This window comes from Camelus dromedarius, chromosome 8, assembly GCF_036321535.1.
Source record: "Camelus dromedarius isolate mCamDro1 chromosome 8, mCamDro1.pat, whole genome shotgun sequence".
In the NCBI taxonomy this organism is placed as follows: Eukaryota; Metazoa; Chordata; class Mammalia; order Artiodactyla; family Camelidae; genus Camelus; species Camelus dromedarius.
Window position 1 is genome coordinate 45,192,848 of NC_087443.1, and position 22,529 is coordinate 45,215,376.

General features: G+C 34.5%; 1 protein-coding gene across 1 annotated transcript in view; it reads left to right on the plus strand.

Annotated features, from left to right (window-relative positions):
• The window catches only part of PCDH15 (protocadherin related 15), a 1,333,392-nt gene that overhangs the window by 525,991 nt on the left and 784,872 nt on the right, over positions 1-22,529 (plus strand). The window contains exon 4 of the mRNA XM_064488173.1: positions 8,925-8,975. The gene's annotated coding sequence lies outside the window, so the exon portion shown is untranslated. The remainder of the gene's footprint in view (positions 1-8,924; positions 8,976-22,529) is intronic.

The following is a 22,529-nucleotide window of genomic DNA, read 5'->3' on the forward strand; positions in this document are numbered from 1 at the left end:
AGGCTTTTCCAAGAAAGAGAATCCAGTGTCTTTTACTTCATGAGGTTAGCTTGGGGTTGTCCTGCCTTTCATTGAGAATGCCTGGCTCTCATAGGGTGTGATATAGGTATCCAGATTCCTCATCGATTCTTAAAAACTATGTCCTTCTGAATTCAGAAATTTTTACATTACAAAAAACACTTGTACCTAAATCATACTATTGCATCATATAAATACACATCATTTGAGCTATTTACTGTGCTTAGAGACATAAACAAATTTAAGAGACAATTTGGGGAGCAAAGAGTACATTTCATATTTTCTTGAAGAGCACCAGTTCCACAGAAGAGTTCGCCAGGGGGCCTTAACAATAATGACAACCAAAATAATGGTGGGGGTTCATGTGGAACAAAGGGTAGAGGTCAGTAGACCAGAGAGTGAAAACACAGATAAAGACTTTGAATAAAGAGTAAGTTCAGTATCTGAAGTCCTTCTCTTAGGACAGTGCACTGGGGAAGCATTTGACAAAAGTGAAAATGCTGAAGATTATTTGTGGGGTTGTGGGGCGGGAATTCAATGTGTGTGGAGAAAGGATTGCTTCCTTATTCATTTTTTTCTCAATATATTTCGGAGAATAAAATAAAAGGAGAAAAGACATATATATCTATGCTTAGTGAAAATCAGAGATTTCCAGAGTCATTCTTTTGGAAACATACTTGTAATATATGTAGAATATATTTAGCATGTAATATAATAATGATGCTAATGCATTTTGGCTTTTTTGTTTGGTAACTGTATCCTGTTTTTCACAGAGAAAAATATTATTCATATTATAGATTGAGTAGCCAGTGACATGCCAATACAGACCCTGGAAAAAGTCATCTCTTCTCTCTTCTCTGTGACTTTTGCCATGAAAGGCTGTATGGTCCCCCGTGGACCCATTAGGTTTGTGGTTTGTGGACTGTACATTGCAATTGTACTTACATTTATTGGTCCCTTGCTATTTTCCAGGTGATATGACAGGTTCTGAGGAGACAAATATTATCAGGGCATACCCTCTGCATCTTAAGACCTAAGAATTTTATGAGGAAATAGATATTCCTATAACTTACTGCATGTTTTACTGGAAGTATAGCCTAGAGTCTAAACTGCTGCTTCAGAGATGGAGGGATTCATGGTGGGATTTTGAACATTTCTCAGCCAAAAAAAAAGTCACTTGAATTGTTCCTGTTTATATACAGAAGGGGGATGTTCTTCTATGTAAAGTCGCTGATTACTCATACTTGCTGTGTGGTATTATATTGTATCAGAGTATGCCTTTTTATCAATCTGTGCTCTTTATCTTTTGTATTTCCAAAAAATATTTTGCACCCTCTCTAACTCTTCTCTAAGTTATTTTCCAAGCAAACTGACAAGGGAATGATGGAGGAAGATTATTTTTGAGAGTTAGTGAAGGGCCTATCACTGTGCTAAAGATTTTTACTTACATTATCTCTTGTAATTCTCACACAAATCCAGGAGTCTTAATTCTGAAATTAAGCAAAGAAAGAAACAAAATAAAATTCAATCTTTGAGCTCTGATTTATAGGTATATGTATGTATTTGTGTAGGCATCTATTTGTTTATTTACTTTAACTTGATCTTGGTGAAATTACTGTTTTAGAATGGAAGTGTATTGTAATTGTTGCAGTTGAAATTAAAGTGGAAAGGAAACTGAAATGATCTAATCAATTTCTACCCCCCCCCCCCCCCCCCATAGGATTGTATTTTAAAGAACCAGAAAGAAAAAGATACCTAGGTCCTCCACTGTTGATAATTCTTGTGTGGACTTTCAGTGATGTGGGTAATATTCCGTCACTATTTAATTCCACATTGAGCACTGGATTCTCTTTGCTACGTAGGAAACTCCTGAACCACTAGCTTTTGATTTCTCTCCCCTGTTGCTTAGGGAATACCAGGTTTAGTTCTCTGGTAGGTTAATGCTGCTAGAAGCTGAGTCTAACCTTAGGATGAAGTAAAGGATTTTGCCTCTTGTTCCTTTATTTTTATTAGAGACTTCCCTCTGTGTAAACCTCTGTATTGTACATGTTACCACATGTGAGACAGAATGGGCTTAACCAAATTAGCTTAATCTGAATATATTTAGAAAGTAAATCTGAGCATATTTAGAAAGTAAATCTGTTAATCTGCTCCATTAAAAAGGGCTTATTATATTCAAAATGAATTCTGAGAGGGAACAAATTCTGTACTCATGATATATATGTGTAACATAGTTTTAACAGAAAAGCTTTGCATGAGTCCGAGATCTTCATCCCTATTCCTTCCCGCAGAGCTGAACTGAGCCTCACACTCATGTAGGACAGCACCCCTTCATCCAGCTTTCTAAGGATTATAGCAGTCCTCTTTCCTGACCCAGTTTCCTTGAAAAGCCATGTCTTCTCTGACTTCCTGTAACTGTCCTAGGACCTGGCATTTCTTATATCTGCAAGTCATCTGATACAGTTTGAAGCATAACAAACCTTCAGCAATGATCCAAAACTGATTAACTTGTTGCATTAGAAATGACGGATGGTGTCGAAGAAGTTGTAAATGCATGATTTATTTCTTTGACAGCATTTTTGGAACCTGTATTAGCTGTGTTCATCTCCTCATTTCTCAGCTAAATTCATTGGGTATGCTAGGGTTTTATGCATTTTAGATGAAAGGAAGACAACATTGTTTACATGCATTTATGATAAGAAAATAATGGCTAACATTTTTGAAGGGATTAAAGCCTGTGTCTAACTTCTGACTTCAACTTTTTGTTAAATCCTTGCTTGAGAGAAAGGAAAAAGAAATGCTTCTGATACTGTTCTGTTTTAGTGTGTCAACATCTTTGTAATGTGACACTGAACAACCAAGAAAAGAACCTGGACTTCAAAACCAAATCTGGGCTCTGCCTTTTGTTCATTAACTGTGAGACCTTGAACAGCATCCCTGAGATCACTGTCCCCATGAGTCTGAAAGGGTGATAGCAATTCATGTTTCTTAGTGTAAAATTGTGGAGCCCAAACCAAAATAGGCAATACAGAGTGCTTAATATGTAACAGATGTTCAGTAAGGAAAAGCTAGTTTAAAAATAGATTTATTTTCTTCATATTTTATTTTTAACTGTTTTTTTTTTTTTTCTCTTTACACCCATTCTCTGGCCTTGTCTTGACTCTACCTCTTGCCCTTCTGATGAGTCACAATACCCAGCGTGACACATAGAAATTTATCAGAGCCATGAAAGTGGTGTGTGGCTGGAGTGGTATGATGAAATGTGAGAATTGTTAGAAAATCAGTTTTTGTTTGTTCATTTGCCTGATTGGTAGTTTTTTGTTTTTTGTTTTTTGTTTTAATTTTAAAACACCAAAGTGCCGTGGTCCAGTTTGATGGTGGAGCATGACAAAGAACCTATCTCATGTTCTTCCATTTTACTGTTAGGTAGCTATATCATGGCAAATACTTCATGGAAGTGACATAGTTGGAATAGTGATGGGACTATTTTCCCACCCTACTGTGCCTATTATGTAGGTTTTGTTTCAATTCATGATTTTTTAAAATACAGTGCATCATTAAACCTGCACACCTGGTTAACTTAGGAGGGAAAATATTTAGAATAGATGTAAATTTCTGGCTGCTACAATCAAAGATACAAGATGTAATTAGGTATCCCCTTCTCTGGTTCTTATTTAGATGGAATATGAAATTCCACTGGATGCCTTGTCTAAAGTACAACCTTACAGACAAGGGCAGAAGTCATTCATTTCAGAGTTTCCTTCCACCTTAAGATTTAAAATTAAAATATAATGATTCTAAGAAAATAGCATTACATATACTTCCATTGCAGGTCATCTAATAATTTTACAAAACTCAAATTAAAAAGAAGAAAGAAGCCCCAAAGGGCAAGACTTTCTAGTTTTGCTTTGCCTTTATCTTTAATTTCAGAGCATGAAATTACTTCCTTGACATATATCAAATACATAAAAGCAAGAAACTGAGGGCATCAATTTCTCGTTAAGAGAAATAGAACAACATCATACTTAAAACCAGACAAAACACATCGTCCAAAAAAGGCAATTGTTATTTGTGCCATTATAATAATACTGTTTGATGGGCTGAAGCACACTGAGAATAAATGACTCTGGTGTTGCCAGTTACACCCATTGGCTTGGTAGCCTGTTGTTTTCTTGGAGTTGTGGGAGGGACCTCGCTTTTCATATTGTCCTGACAAATGAGCCATATCTTGTGGATAACTACTGAGACCCTGTCATAAAACGAAGAGGTACAGAATATTGTGTTTATGCAAACATGACTTGGCACACAACCTGCTTTGATTTTGTTTTTATTTTTATTTTTTAGGTTTTATTTCTGTTTTTGCAGTCACAGTACTACACTCAGACTTTCCAGAGAAACACTCGGGGAAATAAGCTGATTATTATATTCTTGACTGCTTTATTTGAAAATCTGAATGGTCATGGATTCTGTACATTTTCCTTTAGCCAGTGAATAAAGAAGTTAGCTTCAGTTTACACAGAGGTGATGAGTAATGCCTTGCAACCACCTTGTTAAACACTTGGAAGTTTACAAAGTTTGACGTTCTGGTTTCAGAGGGTCACGTCTTCAGTTGTTTGATGATTTAGCCACTTCTCTCCCAAGATACACTGTAGTTTTCATTTTATTACAGTGATATTCCTTTCATACCCACTCCTTTTCCTTTGCACCCCCCACCAACATCTTTAGAAAAGACTCTGCATTTTAGGAAGGAAAGAGCAATGAAAATACATAGAAATATTTGGCCAATATGAGAACAAAGTATAATTTGAAAGAAAAGAGATACAAATCATTCATTTGTTGGGTGAGCCAGGCTCTGTAGTACATGTGTTGCAAAGATCATCTCCCTAATAGGGGAAGAGGGACCTTCCACTCAAGGAGATGAAGCAGCTCACCCGAGTACACAAAGCCCAGTGACTGCATGAAAGTGTACGTCTCTGGCACCTTTAAAACCTGAGCTCTTTCCTTCCATCTCTGCCATTTATGGAAATAAACAGAAAATGATAGGGTGCAGCTGGGCTCAGGCATGCAGTAAACTTACGATATATCAAGAGGCGATCACAGCCACTTTTGGGGAATAGGGAACTGTGCTTCCCCAGTCATGGCATTTGATATTTCGATATGGAAATGCTGCATCTCCTGGTTTGTGATGTCATTGTGTCAGCTCCTTCAAATGAGATAGAGAAACCTGCATCCACATTTCTTTTACTTACCCTATATGATGGTACATGAAAGCAGGTTTGAAGTTTACCAAGCCAAACAACTCAGTATCATAAAATATAATCTATTTCTTATATGCAAAGAAAACATTTTTGTTAGTACCTTCAGTTACATTAAACTGTTGTTGGTGATTTTGTGACTGTGATTTTTATTGTCTTTTTAGAGAATATGTATTTCTATGTTTTCAGAAATATTTTGTGTATATTTATTAATATGGGTATGGGGTAAGTTTTATTAACAGATATTTATCTTGAAGATCTTCACATATAATTATAAAACTATAACTGTTTGCTGTGAAGAAATTAGTCTTTATTCCTTCTTAGTGAAATTAAATATTTGCTAAATATGTTTTATATACTTTTTTCTTAGAACTTTTGATAATACTACATATGTTAGATGTGAAAAAAGTGACTATAAATATTAAGTCTTACTTGCTCAAACCAGTTCATTAGAAAAAGGTGATAAGGATCTTAATTATTATTTGACAAATACTATCAAGTCATTTTCAGTGGGATTTTCCTTCAGAAGCAATGGTAATTATAACAATCATAAAAAATTTCATAAAAGCTTCAATGTAGATGCCAGGTAAATTACAATGAGTAGATACTGGGGAAAAAAGTGACATTTAAGGTGTAAAGAATCTTAAGATTATGTGCTCATAAAATACATAATATGCGTGTATGTATGTTTGTGTGAACTGCTGAAAAGGTAGGAAATGATACTGTATTATAATGAATATTGTCATTAGATGATGAAATTATCTCTTATAAACACCAAAATCTAGATTCAGAAGTAGAACTAGAGCTATTTTATAGAGACTTGATACTGATTGATGAGTCTCTGCACTAAAATTTAATCAATTAAACAATTCAAGAAAACTTCAGCTTTGATACGTGTATTTTGTTCTCTAATATCTACTTGACAGTTGTAATCAAAAGGTTTAAAGCACAAAAATATCTTAGTAGATGCTAAAATCTAGTGCTCTGTCTTTTAATAATTGATCCCTAAAGCAACCAGAATGTTACAGGTTGACAGATGGCATCCTAATTCCTTCATTACAAGCTGAAGGAGTGCCTTTAAGGAGCTTAGCTTCGTGTTCCTGGAAGCGAAATATTTTCCGAACGGAGCTTTTCTACATTGGAACTGAGACAAGGACTGGGGCACTTACAGTTAACTTCTGCTCCATGTTTCGTACAGCAGTGAGCCCGATGCGTACAGCACCTTGTCATTTTATCCATTTCCACGTGCGCCCTTTTTGTTAAAGCAGATGGGGACATATCCTGGCAATGCGTCTGTGTTTTAAGAAAAGTGACAGCAGTGTTTTTAATGTCAAAGACAATCCTTCAGAAGTTGTATGCAAAGTACCCAAATAGTTTTATGCGCGAAAGAAAAGAAACAAAATTAATTTCTTCCTTTTGAAATTCAAGTAAGTTTAATTTTATTCACTAATTTAGATAGCACCTTAACAAAAAGCTAATGAGCTTAATCATAGACGCTAGGTAAATTAGACAGATTATTTAAGGCTCTGTTCATATCTCCCTTTGATTTACCCTATGCAGTGTCACAAGCTTCTGCCACCCCGCTCACAACCCCCTTTCCCTATCCTGACCATTTTTCACCCTTAAAACTGCTATTTTCTAACATTTTGTATAATTTACTTGTTTTATGCATCTTGTATATTGATTATTTTCTGTGTACTGCTCTAATGTAATTGCCAGAGTACCAAAGTTTTAGAAATTTGTATACTGATACATTCCAAGTGTCTAGAAAAATGCCAATTACACAAGCAAATGAGTGATGAATAAATATTTATTAAATGAATAAATAAAATGTTTAAGCAATTGGTAGCAACAACACAATCTTAAGAAACTGAAACGTGTTTAAGTGGGATTACGTATTTGAAATATGTCACTCCTTTGATGAAAATGTAATGAGTGCTAGTAAATATTAAATTGTCTGTAATGAACTAAAAGTTAAACAATTCCAGTGATGGATTTATAAAGGTATTAACATGTTTTTCTTACTTTTTGCTGCAGCTGAAGAACAAAGATAGGATCATTGAATCACATATAAAAACATTCATTTCTATATCCTTGTGCTGAATAATAAAATTGGAAAATATTTAGCTAAAAATTAAAGATTTTTAAAAACATCTTAAGGGGAAACAATTTTAAGCATCAGATCTTTGCCTCATCTTAACATATTAGGACATAATTTAAGTTCACTTTATACTCATTTGATTTCCACAAATAAATATTCTAAGTTCAGCTAGTGAATTATTTATGGGAACTTCATACAGTTGAATTTCTTTTCATGTAATTTTTTTCTAAAAGTGACAGTACTTCTTTTTATGATGGGTTCTAATTTCAGTCCTGTGCAAATGCGCTACATGACCTTAAACAGTAAATTGTCTTACAGGGCATCATTTTATACCCCCAAAATGTGGGGTTTAATATTCATGATCTCCAAGTTTCCTTCTGCTTCTATGATTGTGTGCGTGTGTGTCTTCCACTTCTGTAATTTTATCTCTTCTTACTTTACTATATGTGATTTTGTTTTTATGTTAAAATATTTAGTACTTACAAATATATCTGGATCTATTTTAATTTATCATTTCTACATTTACAAAAAAGTGAACATGTTATATTGAAGTGATGATTGGTTTTAGGATTAGGAAAGAGTATCTTATACTATTTATTATCTATAAAAATGTTCTATATATGTTACACTATGCTATAAACTAAAGATATTTCATACAGTATATTTTGTTTATAAATATAAGTTTTATATATTAAAGATAGAAAATATTTGTAATGTTTTCAATGGAACTATAATTTAAAAAGGAACATGCTCTCGTATTTATGGGGCTGCACTGAATTAGATATTTTACTTCCACTATGTTATTTCTGAGAGAAGTTAGAATTGCTAAAAAAAAAACTTGACAAATTTAAAGACAATATATTGTTAACATCAGCTTAAATGATGACTTATTTATCTTGTCCCAGATATTAACTCTTGTTCCAAAGCCAACAATAAATATTACATTTTTTTCAAGATGTGAAATATAATGTTAAGAAAATTATTGTTTTAATTATTTTGTATAAAACTTTATTTTGATTTTCTTCAAAACACCAGTCTGTTTCAATGTGAAGTTTACTACTTTTGCATTCCTGAATAAATTAACATATTGAATATATATACATAGAAAGAAGGAACATTTTTCTATAAACTGTTTTATTTCTCAGTTGTAAGCATTGTATTATGTATTTGGTAAATATATTTAAATATATTTATTGCCCAGCCTAGTTAAGACCTCTTGTTTGTCAAACCTAGCCACAATATTCTTTATGCATTATTTCTATATTTATTGTGAAATTGGAAGAATTAGCTTTCAAAATCATCCATTATCTGGACCTGAAAACATGTGAAAATTTTGTTAATACAAAATTTAATCAGAAAAAATACTTTTATATGTTATAGACACACATTATAGTTGTTTTTATCTGTAAGAATGTATAAGGCAATTTATAAAATTATATTAGTATCAGAACTTATAAGGAAATATTTGATAGTTTTCCCTTAATTCTGTAACTGTTGCTCAAATTCAAATTTGAAAATGCATTTGACTCATCAGTTCTTTTTATTTACAGGAATTTGCAATGTCGTGTTTCTGAATGCCATGCACAAGACCTCCAAATAAGGTATGGAGCATTTTATTTTATATTGAAGTTTACATGTAAGCCTCATGTCAATAATAACTAAGAGTTGTATCTCATAAAGAAAATCGTAAGTAAATTCTTGGTTTTGGGATCCAACTTAAAACCATCATCCATATATTGGCAATTACCTTGTGATTGTTCTTTTGCTTTTATTGAAAACCCTCTTGCATGGAGATGCCCACCATATGCTGCTTTTCTCAGGTGTCAGTTGTTTGTGACAAAAGACAAATGTTTAGTTGTCTTAGTGTCTCTGTCATCCAGCAGAGCCTTTCTTGGTAAATAGCATGAAGCACCCGTGATGCTGCAGTTGATTGACTAAAATGACCTCATGTAGAAACATTTGTCCAAATCCAACAGCCACAAGGACAAAACCATGGGAAGCATGAATTTATTAATGTCAGAGAAAACATAAAATCTAAAATCTGAGTGTGTAGTGATATTAAGAGACGTTGAGTTCTTTTTTTAAATATATATATATATATATATATATATATATATATATATATATATATATATAATTTTATTCTCAATATATAATGGTTTATCTGAGTCATTAAAAAACAGCTGATGTTCAATTGAACTTGTGTTTTACCTGAAACTATAAATCAATGGTAGAAATATTGTTTGTTTTTCATATATTCTGGGGGAAAATTTTGTATTTAACAAGAAAAGCATTTTGATATGCAGATCCATTTACTTGCAGCTCTTTTTCTCTCTGAAGAGACTCTTGTCAGTGTTTCTTGGTTGAGTGCTTGTTAAGAAGAAGGCAGGAGAGAAGGAAGGGCAGAGATGTTAAAATATGAAAAGTAAATGCCAATCTGCAAGGTTCTGGTTTTTAGGAAAGTTGAATGACAGGAAACACATTTTTTGAAAGGTCTTAATGGAGTGACTTGGGGTTCAAATTACAAATAAAAATCTAGTTCAAGGAGGTGAGCTATTTTTATTTTAATTAAGAAAGCTAATTACTTCTTAGTCTAGGAGATAAATCAAGGAAGAAGCATCACGGTTCATTATCTTAGTTGTGTTTTCATTCTTAGCTTCTCATCAGAATTTTTACAAAAGTCAACAGCTGTGTAGAAGAATTTGGAATCTTTTCAAGCCTCATATTTCTCAATTGTTTCTCCTTTGGTTTTGGAAGGAGACAAGATTAGATGTGAGCGCTTTATAAGTAGAGCTCTAAATGCATATTTCAACTTGAATATAGGAAAATAAACTTAAAGTTAAATGACAACTGATTTGCATTTGTACTCAACTGTTTTGTTTCTTTAAAAAATACCCGTTGATACTCTTAGATTCTTTTCAAGTAATTTATCACTGATGGTAATACAAATTTTAAAATAACAGTAGATTCATTATTTGATTTAAAAACATCCCTGTGCATATCTTTTCTAGTGAAATATACCTTGAAATAATAACAATAAAGTATTCTTTCAATCCTTGATATCATTAAAAACAAAAATAGAAAGCTATCTTGCAATAAAATAATCCCAAATTAACCAAAATAAGGTTTTATAGAAGAAATGTATTACCGTCTTTAGAAATCCTATTAGTTGGCATAATACTGTGAAATAAAAAAAAAAAATAAAATTGACTAGTCTGACAAATGAAGTACAGGAAGCAAGGCAAAGTGTCAAAGCCCTCTTCACTACAGTGTTGTTCTGAGAACAATAGCTGTAAAAGTACAGTAGTGGTGGAAGAACATACTCAAATACTGAACTTGTCCCTTGTCTTTGAAGTATTTGTCTGAGTCCAATAGAGACAGTCAGCTCAAGAACTGCAACGACTTCTAAATTCTTCTTTCTGTGTGTTTGGACCAGTCTTCTCACTGCCTGAGTGGCAGTGTGCTATGAACAATCTGTGGAATTATAATTACCTAGGCAGTATATCTAGGATGTTTTATAGGTGGGCTCTGTTTTACTGACGTTCAGAAGAAGGAGGAATTAAGAATATTCACAACTTAGGTGATTACTATGAGCTGTTGCTCTATGCTTATCAGGATTGAAATGAAGATACACTATGCTTATTTTCACTGTTCATTCTAAGAAGCTGTCTTTGTAAGTCTGTTTTTGTGTATGTTCCATATTTAAAAGATAAAGCAATATACATCATGTTTTCTTATCTGAATTTTTATTCTTGATTATGCTGTCAAGGTGATGAATATGTATAGATAGGCACATAGCAAGAGAACTTCTGAAAGTGATGGAGATAAGAAAATACTGAGAATAGTATTCTCAATAGTAGACGAATGAGAGGAAAATCTGGTTACATTTGATATTCGATTCTTTTAATCAGCGCTTGTAAGGCAGACTTACAGAGCTGTTTAGAGTATTTCACATTCACTACTTCTTATGTGCAAACCCAAAGGACATTAGTCAAGCAGAAGATGACTGCTTTGTTAAATTTTATCTATTCTATTTTTGTAATGCTTTTTTTAAACAGCCTTTCTTCATTCAGGTGTCGTAAGTTTTATTTCTTTATGGACCTTGATCTCTTGCTGGCTGTTGCGATAACTGTATTTTTAACATAGGAATAAAAATCGTCTTCATCTTATGCTAGTTACTGTTTATCATACAGACGGTCAAATACCAGATCATTGAACTCCAGGGTGTTTTGAGTTTGAAGTTTAACTTCTGGGTTAATATAAATTACCTCCTGATGCGATCTCCTTTTTCCCTGTTTTATCCTCCACCCCTAAGTCTGGCTAGCTCACACTACGTTTGCTTTGGCTTATGTTGTTTATAAAGTGACTTCTAGATTCCTCAATACCTACAGTACCATCACTTATGGCCTCATTCGAGCCTGACTCTATGAATTCTTCGCTACACATTATAACCTGCTAACCCAAGTAAATTAACCCTTGTCACATACACTCTATAAATAACTACACATTATAAATTGTTTGTTTTCTAACAGCACCAAATAGTCTATTACTTTATTAATGCACAGTACTGTCCTTGACTTTGTATTGTTTTAGTGTTTTCTCCCTAGCTAGATGGCAAGTTTCGGGGGAGATTGGTCATGTTTCTATGAGAAGAGAGAGATGAAATAAAAATGATTTTGAATCCAAATAATCAAGATGGCCATGTCATATATTTATGCTTTGCAAAAGTAGTTGTTAAGGAACTAATTGATAATTTATTGAAGGGAGTCTCTTCTCATGAGAAGCAGACAAAGAGGTTTTTATAAATGTGGCAAACATGCAAGGACATAGTGATGTTACCGGTAGATGTAGCCAGTGTCCAGGTTCTTGTCCCGTCCCCAAAAGAATTCAGAGACAAGATGCAGAGGTTAAGAAAGTAAAGTGAGAATTTATTAAGGGACAGATAGTACACTCTCAAGGGGAGAGTGGGCAGGCTCAGGTGAGCGGCTGCCCTGAGTTTCTTGGGCAGTGGAATATTCATTAGGGAGGGAAGGGTTTGGGGTCATATTCCCTGATTTTCATCCTAACTCTACCTTCCCGAAGGGGGAAGGACTGTTTGCTCTTATTTAGTCTGGATAAATGTGTAATGGCGTTGATACATGATAGGTACTTCTACTCTGCAAGGCTAATTTTATTAAAAATGAGGGCATAATAAGTAAAACATTACCTTTGGACACTGGAGATTCCTGCCTTTTTCCACCTTTCTTTGTTGGCTTGGGCCACCTATCACCCCAAAAGGTGTGACCACTTATCAGCCCAGTGGTCCTGCTTTTCTTTCTCTGCCCAGGGACCCCTGCTGCTTACATGATGTGTGGTTTCCTGCATTTGGCTTGTCTTTCCTTTCTGTCCAATTTCTTCCATTTGGCCTGCATCCCCCTTCCTCTGCTCATGTCTAGCTATCTGCCTCCTCTAACAGTGAGACGAGACATGTTTGACATATTACAACAAAATAGCTAGAATCTTTAAGCCGATTCTCTTCTCCACAAAGTTACATTCTTAGCATTTGTCAAGAATCAGATTTGATTGCTTGTTCAGAGCTGCTTTTACATTCAGACATTTCATAACATTTCTACCTGTCAAAATATGGATTGTTGTATTTTATATAAACGAGGAACTTTTTACTCTTTATTTGGTAAAATGAAGACTAGAGAATGTTGGCCTACCAACTCCTTAATTTTTATGATTTTAAGGTTATAAACATCATTGTTTTCCTTCTCTCTCTCTCTCTTTTTTTTTTTTTTACTAATATTTATAAACTTTTTCATTGAAGTATGCACACACACACACCAAGGAAAGTTACCCTTCTCAAGGACACATTACTTAACATCTGTAAGTCATCAGTGAGAAAATTGAGACAGAACCTGAGACTGGAAGTACTTATCACACACAGATTGTTATTGAACTGAAACTCATCCGCTCGCCCGCCCGCCGTAAAGCCAATGTACTGACACTGGGTTGCTTTGAAGGATAGTGCAGCATTTATTGTAAGGTACCATACAAGGTGTCCAGGATGGCTAATGCTCAAAAAAACTAAACTCCCCGATGCATTTGGGGAAAAAGCTTTACACAGGCAAAATCTGGTGGAAGGGCTGCAGGGTATGCAACCCTCCTTTGATGGGTTGGTGGTGAGGTAACAGGGTGGTGCTCCAGGAATCTCAGTCATCAGCCTTCTGGTTCCAGCCAGTCAGGGGTCCATGTTCTTATGCTCAGCTGGTGGTTACCATCCTCCCTCTGGGTGGGGGCCTTAGTTGCTGTAGGAGAAAAAGCTCTGTATCAGATTGTTATGCATATCCCCTGAGGGGGAACCAGGACCGGGCCCCATCTTGGACTATTGTTTCTCTCTACATTTCGTCATTCCTCTAATTACTGTTTGAATCCGCCCTTTAGAACTCAGAGACGGTCTAGGATGCCGAAACTTTTTTTCTACGAACAAGAAATGAGGTGCATAGAAAGGCCTTTGTACTTAGGAGGGTCCCAGAAGGTCCTGTGTGGTTTCAAAATGATCTACAGAGCTTCTTATATTAGTATAATTGAAAGCTTAACAAAATGTCTAGCATGTAGTAAATACTTAATAAATAGTATATTCAGTTATAGCAAATAGCAATCACAGAAATGTTAACTGTTAAAATTCTCATTTTTTGTGCATTTATAATATATCGTTTCTAATTAATAATCCTTTATTGTTAATTGTCTTTCTTAGTCTTCATGTGGATTATTTAGAAAGAATACCTTGTTCTTTTATTGTCTGGGTCCTTGTATCTCAAAATGTCTTTCCTCTAAGAGTATGAAATTATATTTGTTGGATTACAACACATAAACCATATAGTTTCTGGAGTAGATTTTTTAAACTGTAACATTTTTCCCTTGTGATCTCTGTAGATGGTTGCCTAATATAGTCCTGTGTTTAATGATGTAGATAGATTAGAGGCCAACCTAATTCTTATACCTTTGGGTGTTTTTCCCTCTCAAGCCTCTATCTTTGTCATTACCATTTGAAAATTCCAGGAAGACTCGTCTCATGTAACATGTCTTATTAAGTCTGTCTGGAAACTCTCAGTTTTTAAAATGTGATTTTAAGTGAGGAAAATTTTGTTTTAGAATTACTTTCTCCATGTTCTTTCTGGCCCACTTCCTTTTCCTTTACTTTCTTTAATCCATAGATTGAATTGTCCAGAATAATTTTCTTAATTATGTGTTTTTTTTTCCTTCATTGGTTTATTCTCTACTCTTCATTGAATTTCTGGGAAATTTTACTGCATTATCTTCTATTTATGTAGATGGTGTGTCGCTTTTACCAACCGCCATTCATTACTTTTTAAATGATTTTAATTTGACAATTTTGTTTTCTTTTGTCACACTGTCCTTCATGAGTTCACATTATTCTTATCACTAGATCACACAAATTTATTGACAAAATGAAACCTTGTGTCTACAGAGAAAAACAAATTTCTTCCCTTCGGACATAACTAATCTTGCCTCCATCTCAAGCCTCTGTGTTCTTATTAACTAGAGGGAAGAAATAGATAAACCAATTCAAGTTGATTTAGCCCATTTATGCAATAGTCAGTCTCCCTTGGATATTAAGAAAGAAAGAAAGGAGGAAAGAAGGAAAGAAAGAAAAAAAGAAAGAGAAAGAAAAAGAAAGAAAGAAAGAGGGAGGGGGAGGGAGGAAAAAGGAAGGGAAAGGGAAGGAGGAGGGGAAGAGAAAGAAGGAAAGAGAAAGGGAAGAAAGGAAAGAAAGAAAAAAGCAAGCAAGCAAGCAAGCTGTGTTTTGGTGATGCCACTTCCTCCTCCTACTTCACTCCCTCAAGAAGTGTTTGGGTGTGCCTGTGTGTGACAGTGTGTGAGATGAGAAGTGTGGAGAATAGTGTAACTGAAAAGACCTCATGAGGATATTTAAAAAATGTGACTTTAGACACTCTGCTTCCTCTAGCCTTTGCTGTGGCATTCCTTGTGTCCCCAGGTCTTTTCATCTGATGCTTGGGTCTCTGTGTGGTTTGTGATCCTGACTGGGCCCAGTTGTGACCTCCACCTTACTCTGTGAGAAGTCACACTCTGAGTTCCATTGGCTGTGATGAATAGGCACATTCCACAGAAAACACCGACAGACTCACAGATACAGAGAACAAGCTAGTGGTTGCCACAGGGGAGTCGGAGGTGAGGAGATGGGTGAAATAAGTCTAGGGGATTAAGAGGTACACACTACTGTTATAAAATAAATAAATCACAGAGATGTATATACAACATAGGATTGTAGTGAGAATATTGTAATAACTTTGTATGGTACATCATCTGTAAAAATGTAGACTCACTATGTTGTACACTTGAAACTAATATAATATTGCAAGCCAACTATACTTCAATTAAAAAAAAACAATCTATCTGGGATAGTTGCAGTCACAAAAGTCAACACTTGATTCAGTTTAGATGATCACTTGTGCCAGGCCAACCACTTTATATTCTGTATAATGCTGGGGAAGTATGAATATTTTGATGCATAAAGACAAATGGTATCTCAAGTCGTGTGCTACCTTACGGTCTCTTGAGGTGTTCTGTTCTTTGTCCTCAACTTCATAAGGATCTATGATGTTCAGCCATGTATCCTGAGAGAAATGTTCTCTCAATAATACATAAGGCCTCAAAGCCTTCCTCTAATGCTTTCCCCATCCTTGTAATAACCAGAAGAAATTTCATCCGTACGTGATAAGAGGATATTGCCGTCCATAAATTAAGCACTAGTGTGCAGTTTTCATCTTCACTGAATTTTTATTTTACTTATATATATTTTTGCTTTGGTTGTGTATTACTTGCCAAACTAGATGCTAAGCTCAGTAAGATATCTCACAGTTGTTGAGTATATTTGGAATTCTATGGCCTTAACTGTACTTCTTAAACATTTATACTTAGATATATATCAGCTTTGAGCTCTATTAATATAAAGCTGTTCGTTTTTTTTTTCCAGGCTCACTTAATATTTGATAGCATTATTTTTATTTTGAAATTATTTACTAAGGATTCATAATCACATTTAGTGCATAGCATCTGGGTTTGTCAAAGTGACCTTCCCACTCCAAAGGCCAGAGTCTACCTTGAGCTGTGTTCGTTCGTTCAGGTCTGAGAACATGGAGAGTTTTTCTAAGTTCATTCCCTCAGTCTCAACAGTATTACCAAGGGCAATATTTCTAAAGTGAGTTTATTCCACTTGAATCAGTTGTTTAATAAATGAAGGGTTAAAAATGATATGACCTTGCCTCAATAGTTAATCTTTTTCTAATTTTAAGACACCGAGAGTGGTGTGCAGTTTGGCTTTGATTTACTTTGCCCTCCCATGTACAAATGATATTTTGAAACTTTAGCATTTTTCCCCTCATAATAAATAAAACTGATTTTTCATACCACATTCTCTTTAAAAAATTGTAAGAACTGTTGATTCAATATAGTCAATATATTAAAACTTTATCTATGCAGCCTCTCATATATGCCTCTTAGTTTATTGGAATCATTTTGTATGGAATCATCATTATTGATAATATACCCCAGAATTTTTAGAGTCCTTGACAATCCCAAGCAGATATTTATAGGCCAGGGTGACTCTTCCATGGCTGAATTTATCAGGCTTTTCTCTTATATGCAGGAAGAGAGTTACAGTGTCCCTGTACTGTTTTAATTTGGTATACCCAGATCAGGGCTGAGCTCCGCAATCTGGTATGCAAGATACTTTGCAATTCACATCTGCCTCATTTTTATTTTCTTATGTGAATTTTTTCTTTATGTGTATGTGTTTAGGATGGGGCAAATTTGCATTATCATCATCAATATGCTATTGATAATAAGGAAGCACCTAGTTTGTACTGAATGCTTACATTATTTAGTCCTAAGAATACATAAAAGAAGCATTATTTCCCCTTCTATGCATGTGAATAAAGTAGACAGAACTATATGTAATTAGCCAAACTGATGTTGCACAAAAGTCTGTCTCACATCAAGGACCATTTCTCCCCCGATTTACTTTGCTGCTGATTAACTGTACTAGCAGTAAAAACATGGGAGTTCTTAGATTTTGACAGTCAGCGATTTTTTTTTAACATTTTTTATTGATTTATAATCATTTTACAATGTTGTGTCAAATTCCAGTGTTCAGCACAATTTTTCAGTTATTCATGGACATATACACACTCATTGTCACATTTTTTTCTCTGTGAGTTATCATAACATTTTGTGTATATTTCCCTGTGCTATACAGTGTAGTCTATTCTACAGTTTTGAAATCCCAGTCTATCCCTTCCCACCCTCCACCCCCCTGGTAACCACAAGTCTGTATTCTCTGTCTGTGAGTCTATTTCTGTCCTTTATTTACACTTTGTTTTTGTTTGTTTGTTTGTTTTTGTTTTTGTTTTTTAGATTCCACATATGAGCGATCTCATATGGTATTTTTCTTTCTCTTTCTGGCTTACTTCACTTAGAATGACATTCTCCAGGAGCATCCATGTTGCTGCAAATGGCATTATGTTGTCGGTTTTTATGGCTGAGTAGTATTCCATTGTATAAATATACCACCTCTTCTTTATCCAGTCACCTGTTGATGGACATTTAGGCTGTTTCCATGTTTTGGCTATTGTAAATAGGGCTGCTATGAACATTGGGGTGCAGGTGTCATCCTGAAGTAGATTTCCTTCTGGATACAAGCCCAGGAGTGGGATTCCTGGGTCATATGGTAAGTCTATTCCTAGTCTTTTGAGGAATCTCCACACTGTTTTCCATAGTGGCTGCACCAAACTGCATTCCCACCAGCAGTGTAGGAGGGTTCCCCTTCCTCCACAGCCTCTCCAGCATTTGTCATTTGTGGATTTTTGAATGACGGCCATTCTGACTGGTGTGAGGTGATACCTCATTGTAGTTTTGATTTGCATTTCTCTGATAATTAGTGATATTGAGCATTTTTTCATGTGCTTTTTGATCATTTGTATGTCTTCCTTGGAGAATTGCTTGTTTAGGTCTTCTGCCCATTTTTGGATTGGGTTGTTTATTTTTTTCTTATTGAGTCATATGAGCTGCTTATATATTCTGGAGATCAAGCCTTTGTCGGTTTCACTTGCAAAAATTTTCTCCCATTCTGTAGGTTTTCTTCTTGTTTTATTTCTGGTTCCCTTTGCTGTGCAGAAGCTTGTAAGTTTCATTAGGTCCCATTTGTTTATTCTTGCTTTTATTTCTTCTAGGAGAAAATTTTTTAAATGTATGTCAGATAATGTTTTGCCTATGTTTTCCTCTAGGAGGTTTATTGTATCTTGTCTTATGTTTAAGTCTTTAATCCATTTTGAGTTGATTTTTGTATATGGTGTAAGGGAGTGTTCTAGCTTCATTGTTTTACATGTTGCTGTCCAGTTTTCCCAACACCATTTGCTGAAGAGACTGTCTTTATTCCAATGTATATTCTTGCCTCCTTTGTCAAAGATGAGTTGACCGAAAGTTTGTGGGTTCATTTCTGGGCTCTCTGTTCTGTTCCATTGGTCTATATGTCTGTTTTGGTACCAATACCATGCTGTCTTCATGACTGTAGCTCTATAGTATTGTCTGAAGTCTGGGAGAGTTATTCCTCCAGCCTCTTTCTTTCTCTTCAGTAATGCTTTGGCAATTCTAGGTCTTTGATGGTTCCATATGAATTTTATTATGATTTTTTCTAGTTCTGTGAACACAGTCAGTGATTTTTGAGTGAGCCAGGTCACTGATGCGTATTACACATAACTTGTCTTCTCTTTGTGATGTAGTTATGTTAATATATACACATGGTTTATTGGAAACATCATTTATAACATATTATGTCAAGTGCTACACATGGAACATTTAACAAGATAGACCATATTCTAATTACATTCTCACAATGCAGTTTAAAGGATTCAAGTCAAGGCAGAGTGTGGAAGAAATTATTTGCACATTACACATCTGATAAAGGACATGTATTCAGAATATATAAACAAGTATGAAAACTCAACAATAAGAAAACAATCCAATAAAATAAAAGCAAAATATTTGAACAAACACTCCACCCCAAAACATACACAGATGACAAATAAGAACATGAAAAGATGCTCAACATCATTAGGGAAATACAAATTAAAACATGTCCCACTACCCATGTTTTAGAAAGCCTAGAATTAATAAAATGGCACAACTGTTTTTATCTTTTATTTATTTATTTTTCCATATATATATTTTTGTTGAAGTATAGTCAGTTTACAGTGTTGTGTCACACAACTGTTTTTAGAAATCAGCATGTATAGTCAGTTTACAGTGTTGTGTCACACAACTGTTTTTAGAAATCAGCATGTATAGTCAGTTTACAGTGTTGTGTCACACAACTGTTTTTAGAAATCAGCATGACATTTTTTGAAATGAATAAACATACAGCCACTAAATGACCCTACCATTACATTCATCAATATTTACCTGAAAGAAATAAAAGCATATGTTCATGCAAAGATTTTTGGATGAATGTTCACAGAAGTTTTATTTGTAATAGCATCAAACTAGAGGCAACTCAAATTTCCATATAAACAAATTTTGGTATGTCAGTGCAATAAAATATTCAACAATAAAAGGGGGTGAAATATATATACATATAAAGCTGAATCACTATGCTATAAACCAGAAATTAACACAACATTGCAAACTGACTATACCTCAATTTAAAAAAATCAAGATTTGGGGTGGAGAGTGCAGAGAGGAGCAGAAGAAGGAAGAGTTTACACAGAAGTATGAGGAAACTTTTGGGGGTGATGGTTATGTTCATTATCTGGTTGTAGTAACAATTTCATGGTGTTTAGATATGCTAAACTTGTCAGATTATATAGTTTACATATGTGGAATACATTGTCAATTAAAACTCAACAAAGCTGTTTAAAAAGGATTCATTGTGGACAGTGTTTAAAGAATCACTGACATCAACAAAATTTCCAAAATGGAATATTGTTTTTTTTGTTTGTTTGTTTGTTTGTTTTCAAAAAATGGAACTTTTGAATACCAGATCTTACCTGTGGGAAAGCTGCTTGGCTGAGCTCTGCCCCATCCTACTTCCCTATATAGGCCTTCTTGGGAATTTTGTTAGCAATTTGACATTACAGACTAATAAGTGCAGTACAAAGCACCTCTGTAGTTTTTAATAGAACAGACTTTAAAAAAAAAGTCTTATTCAGGAGATTTATAAATGTTCAAATATTTTATAATTTAAGAAACACAAAATTATATATTTTTTGTGCACACTGAATTCATAATTTAATGGACACACAATTTCCTCTGTTTCTTCAGAAATATAGACAGAAATAGCAAAAACCTGTTTGTTGCCTCAAAAGATTTGTTTGTCCAAAGTAAGTTGAATATAGAAGAAGGAAAACTGGCAAACGTAATAGGCAAATCATTATTGAGATAACTAGGTTACTGGAAGAAGTAACTGTAAACTGTCTAATAATTCTTAGGTATCTTTCCTGCTGCACAACTCTAAAAACCAGAGTTTGATATTTCTCTTAAGTCACATATTAGATAACTAATGAGAAAAGCCAAGTCTTTTAGTTCTATAAGCTCAGAAATCAATTTAAGGAAATGTTTTCATGGATGATGAAAAACTCTTGTTTTTAAAAGGTAAATAAAATAAATAAGGAATATTTCTCATCATTAACTATTAATGAATTATCATATTTATATAGATCTCTTAATATACTGGCATCATGTGAGTTTTGCTTAACTTAATGATATGTCTCTCTCTTTGCAATATATAAAAACAGTGCCAGAGAATGTAGCTCACTGAACTAGTTGTTTTGATAATAGCTTCTTATTATATTAAACAAACTGGATATGAGAGAGAGAGGGAGAAGGAGGGAGGGATGGAGAGGTAGGTTGAGGTTGACTGTGTGTGTATGCTCTTTTGTTGGGTGTGTGGTTTTAGTGGAGTTACTCAACTCTCCAAAATGCTCTAAACTGGAAAACGTAGGAGTGTGACTTTTCTTTTTACTACATGTTAGGCAAGTATAACTAGATGATCCAGCCTCACCAGCCAGGGGGGGCAAAAGGCATTTACATTTCCTTGAACACCGGAACTATTATGTCCTTGAGATCTTATTCTTCCTCTGTGTAGGAACTTAGTCTCTGCTGTCTCTGAGTTTCTTTCAGTAAGATCCTACTGTCAAGATAGAGAATATGGAATAGTGAGAAGCAGAACCCACTACCAAAAAGAACCTTATCTCTATCTTATACTTAGCCAAATATGAACATATTTAGTGTCCAAATGAGTATGGAATTATTTTAAATGTTTATTATTTATATATTAATTATTACTTTGTTGTGTTTGCTTGGAAGAGGTTTTTTCATGATTCCTCACACTCCTCTCTCCTTTTATTCCCTCCTGACTGTGTTCTGTTCTCATCTTACCTATCTCCTTGTGGCCAAAGCTAGCAAAATTCTATATATTCTAAACCATCACTTTCTTCCCAGCAGAACAGTTACAGAACAAACATGTCTTTTCTGTGCTGATTTTGATAGCTTCTTATAGCATGATTTTACACTGTGGTAAAATTCAAAAGTTGTCCAAATAGCCTTATTGTTCCTATCAAGAATTCAGTGATCTTAAAGCTAAGCTACACGAGAGTCAAGTGTTCAAACCAAGTCTGTTCTTCCTCCCCTTTCTTGAAGCCCTTGCAAGTATAAAATTTCTCTCCAGCACCTAACCTAGGAAAAGAACCATTAATGGTCTAATATATTCTTCTGCTGTTAGCCCAGGGATCAATGGCTTTTCCTTGGTAATAGCCACTTACACATTTAATTTTCCAGTCCATTTATTCATTTATTATATCAGTTGCTGGCAGTAAGGCTCTAAGTAAAACAAACAGGGAATCTGAGCTCTTAAAGGGTTGGCATTCTTAGAGGGAAGAGAGTAAAACAATAAATGCCATAATATTATATGTATGTATAAAATGGTTCTATTTCTTAGAGCTATTAAGGCAAGTAAACAGAGTGAATAGAGACCAAAGGGTGCTAGTTGGTATGAAATTGGAGACAATCAATACTTCATGTTAAACCAAATATGTAATTGAATCAAGACTCTTTCAAATATATGTAAGAATATTGAA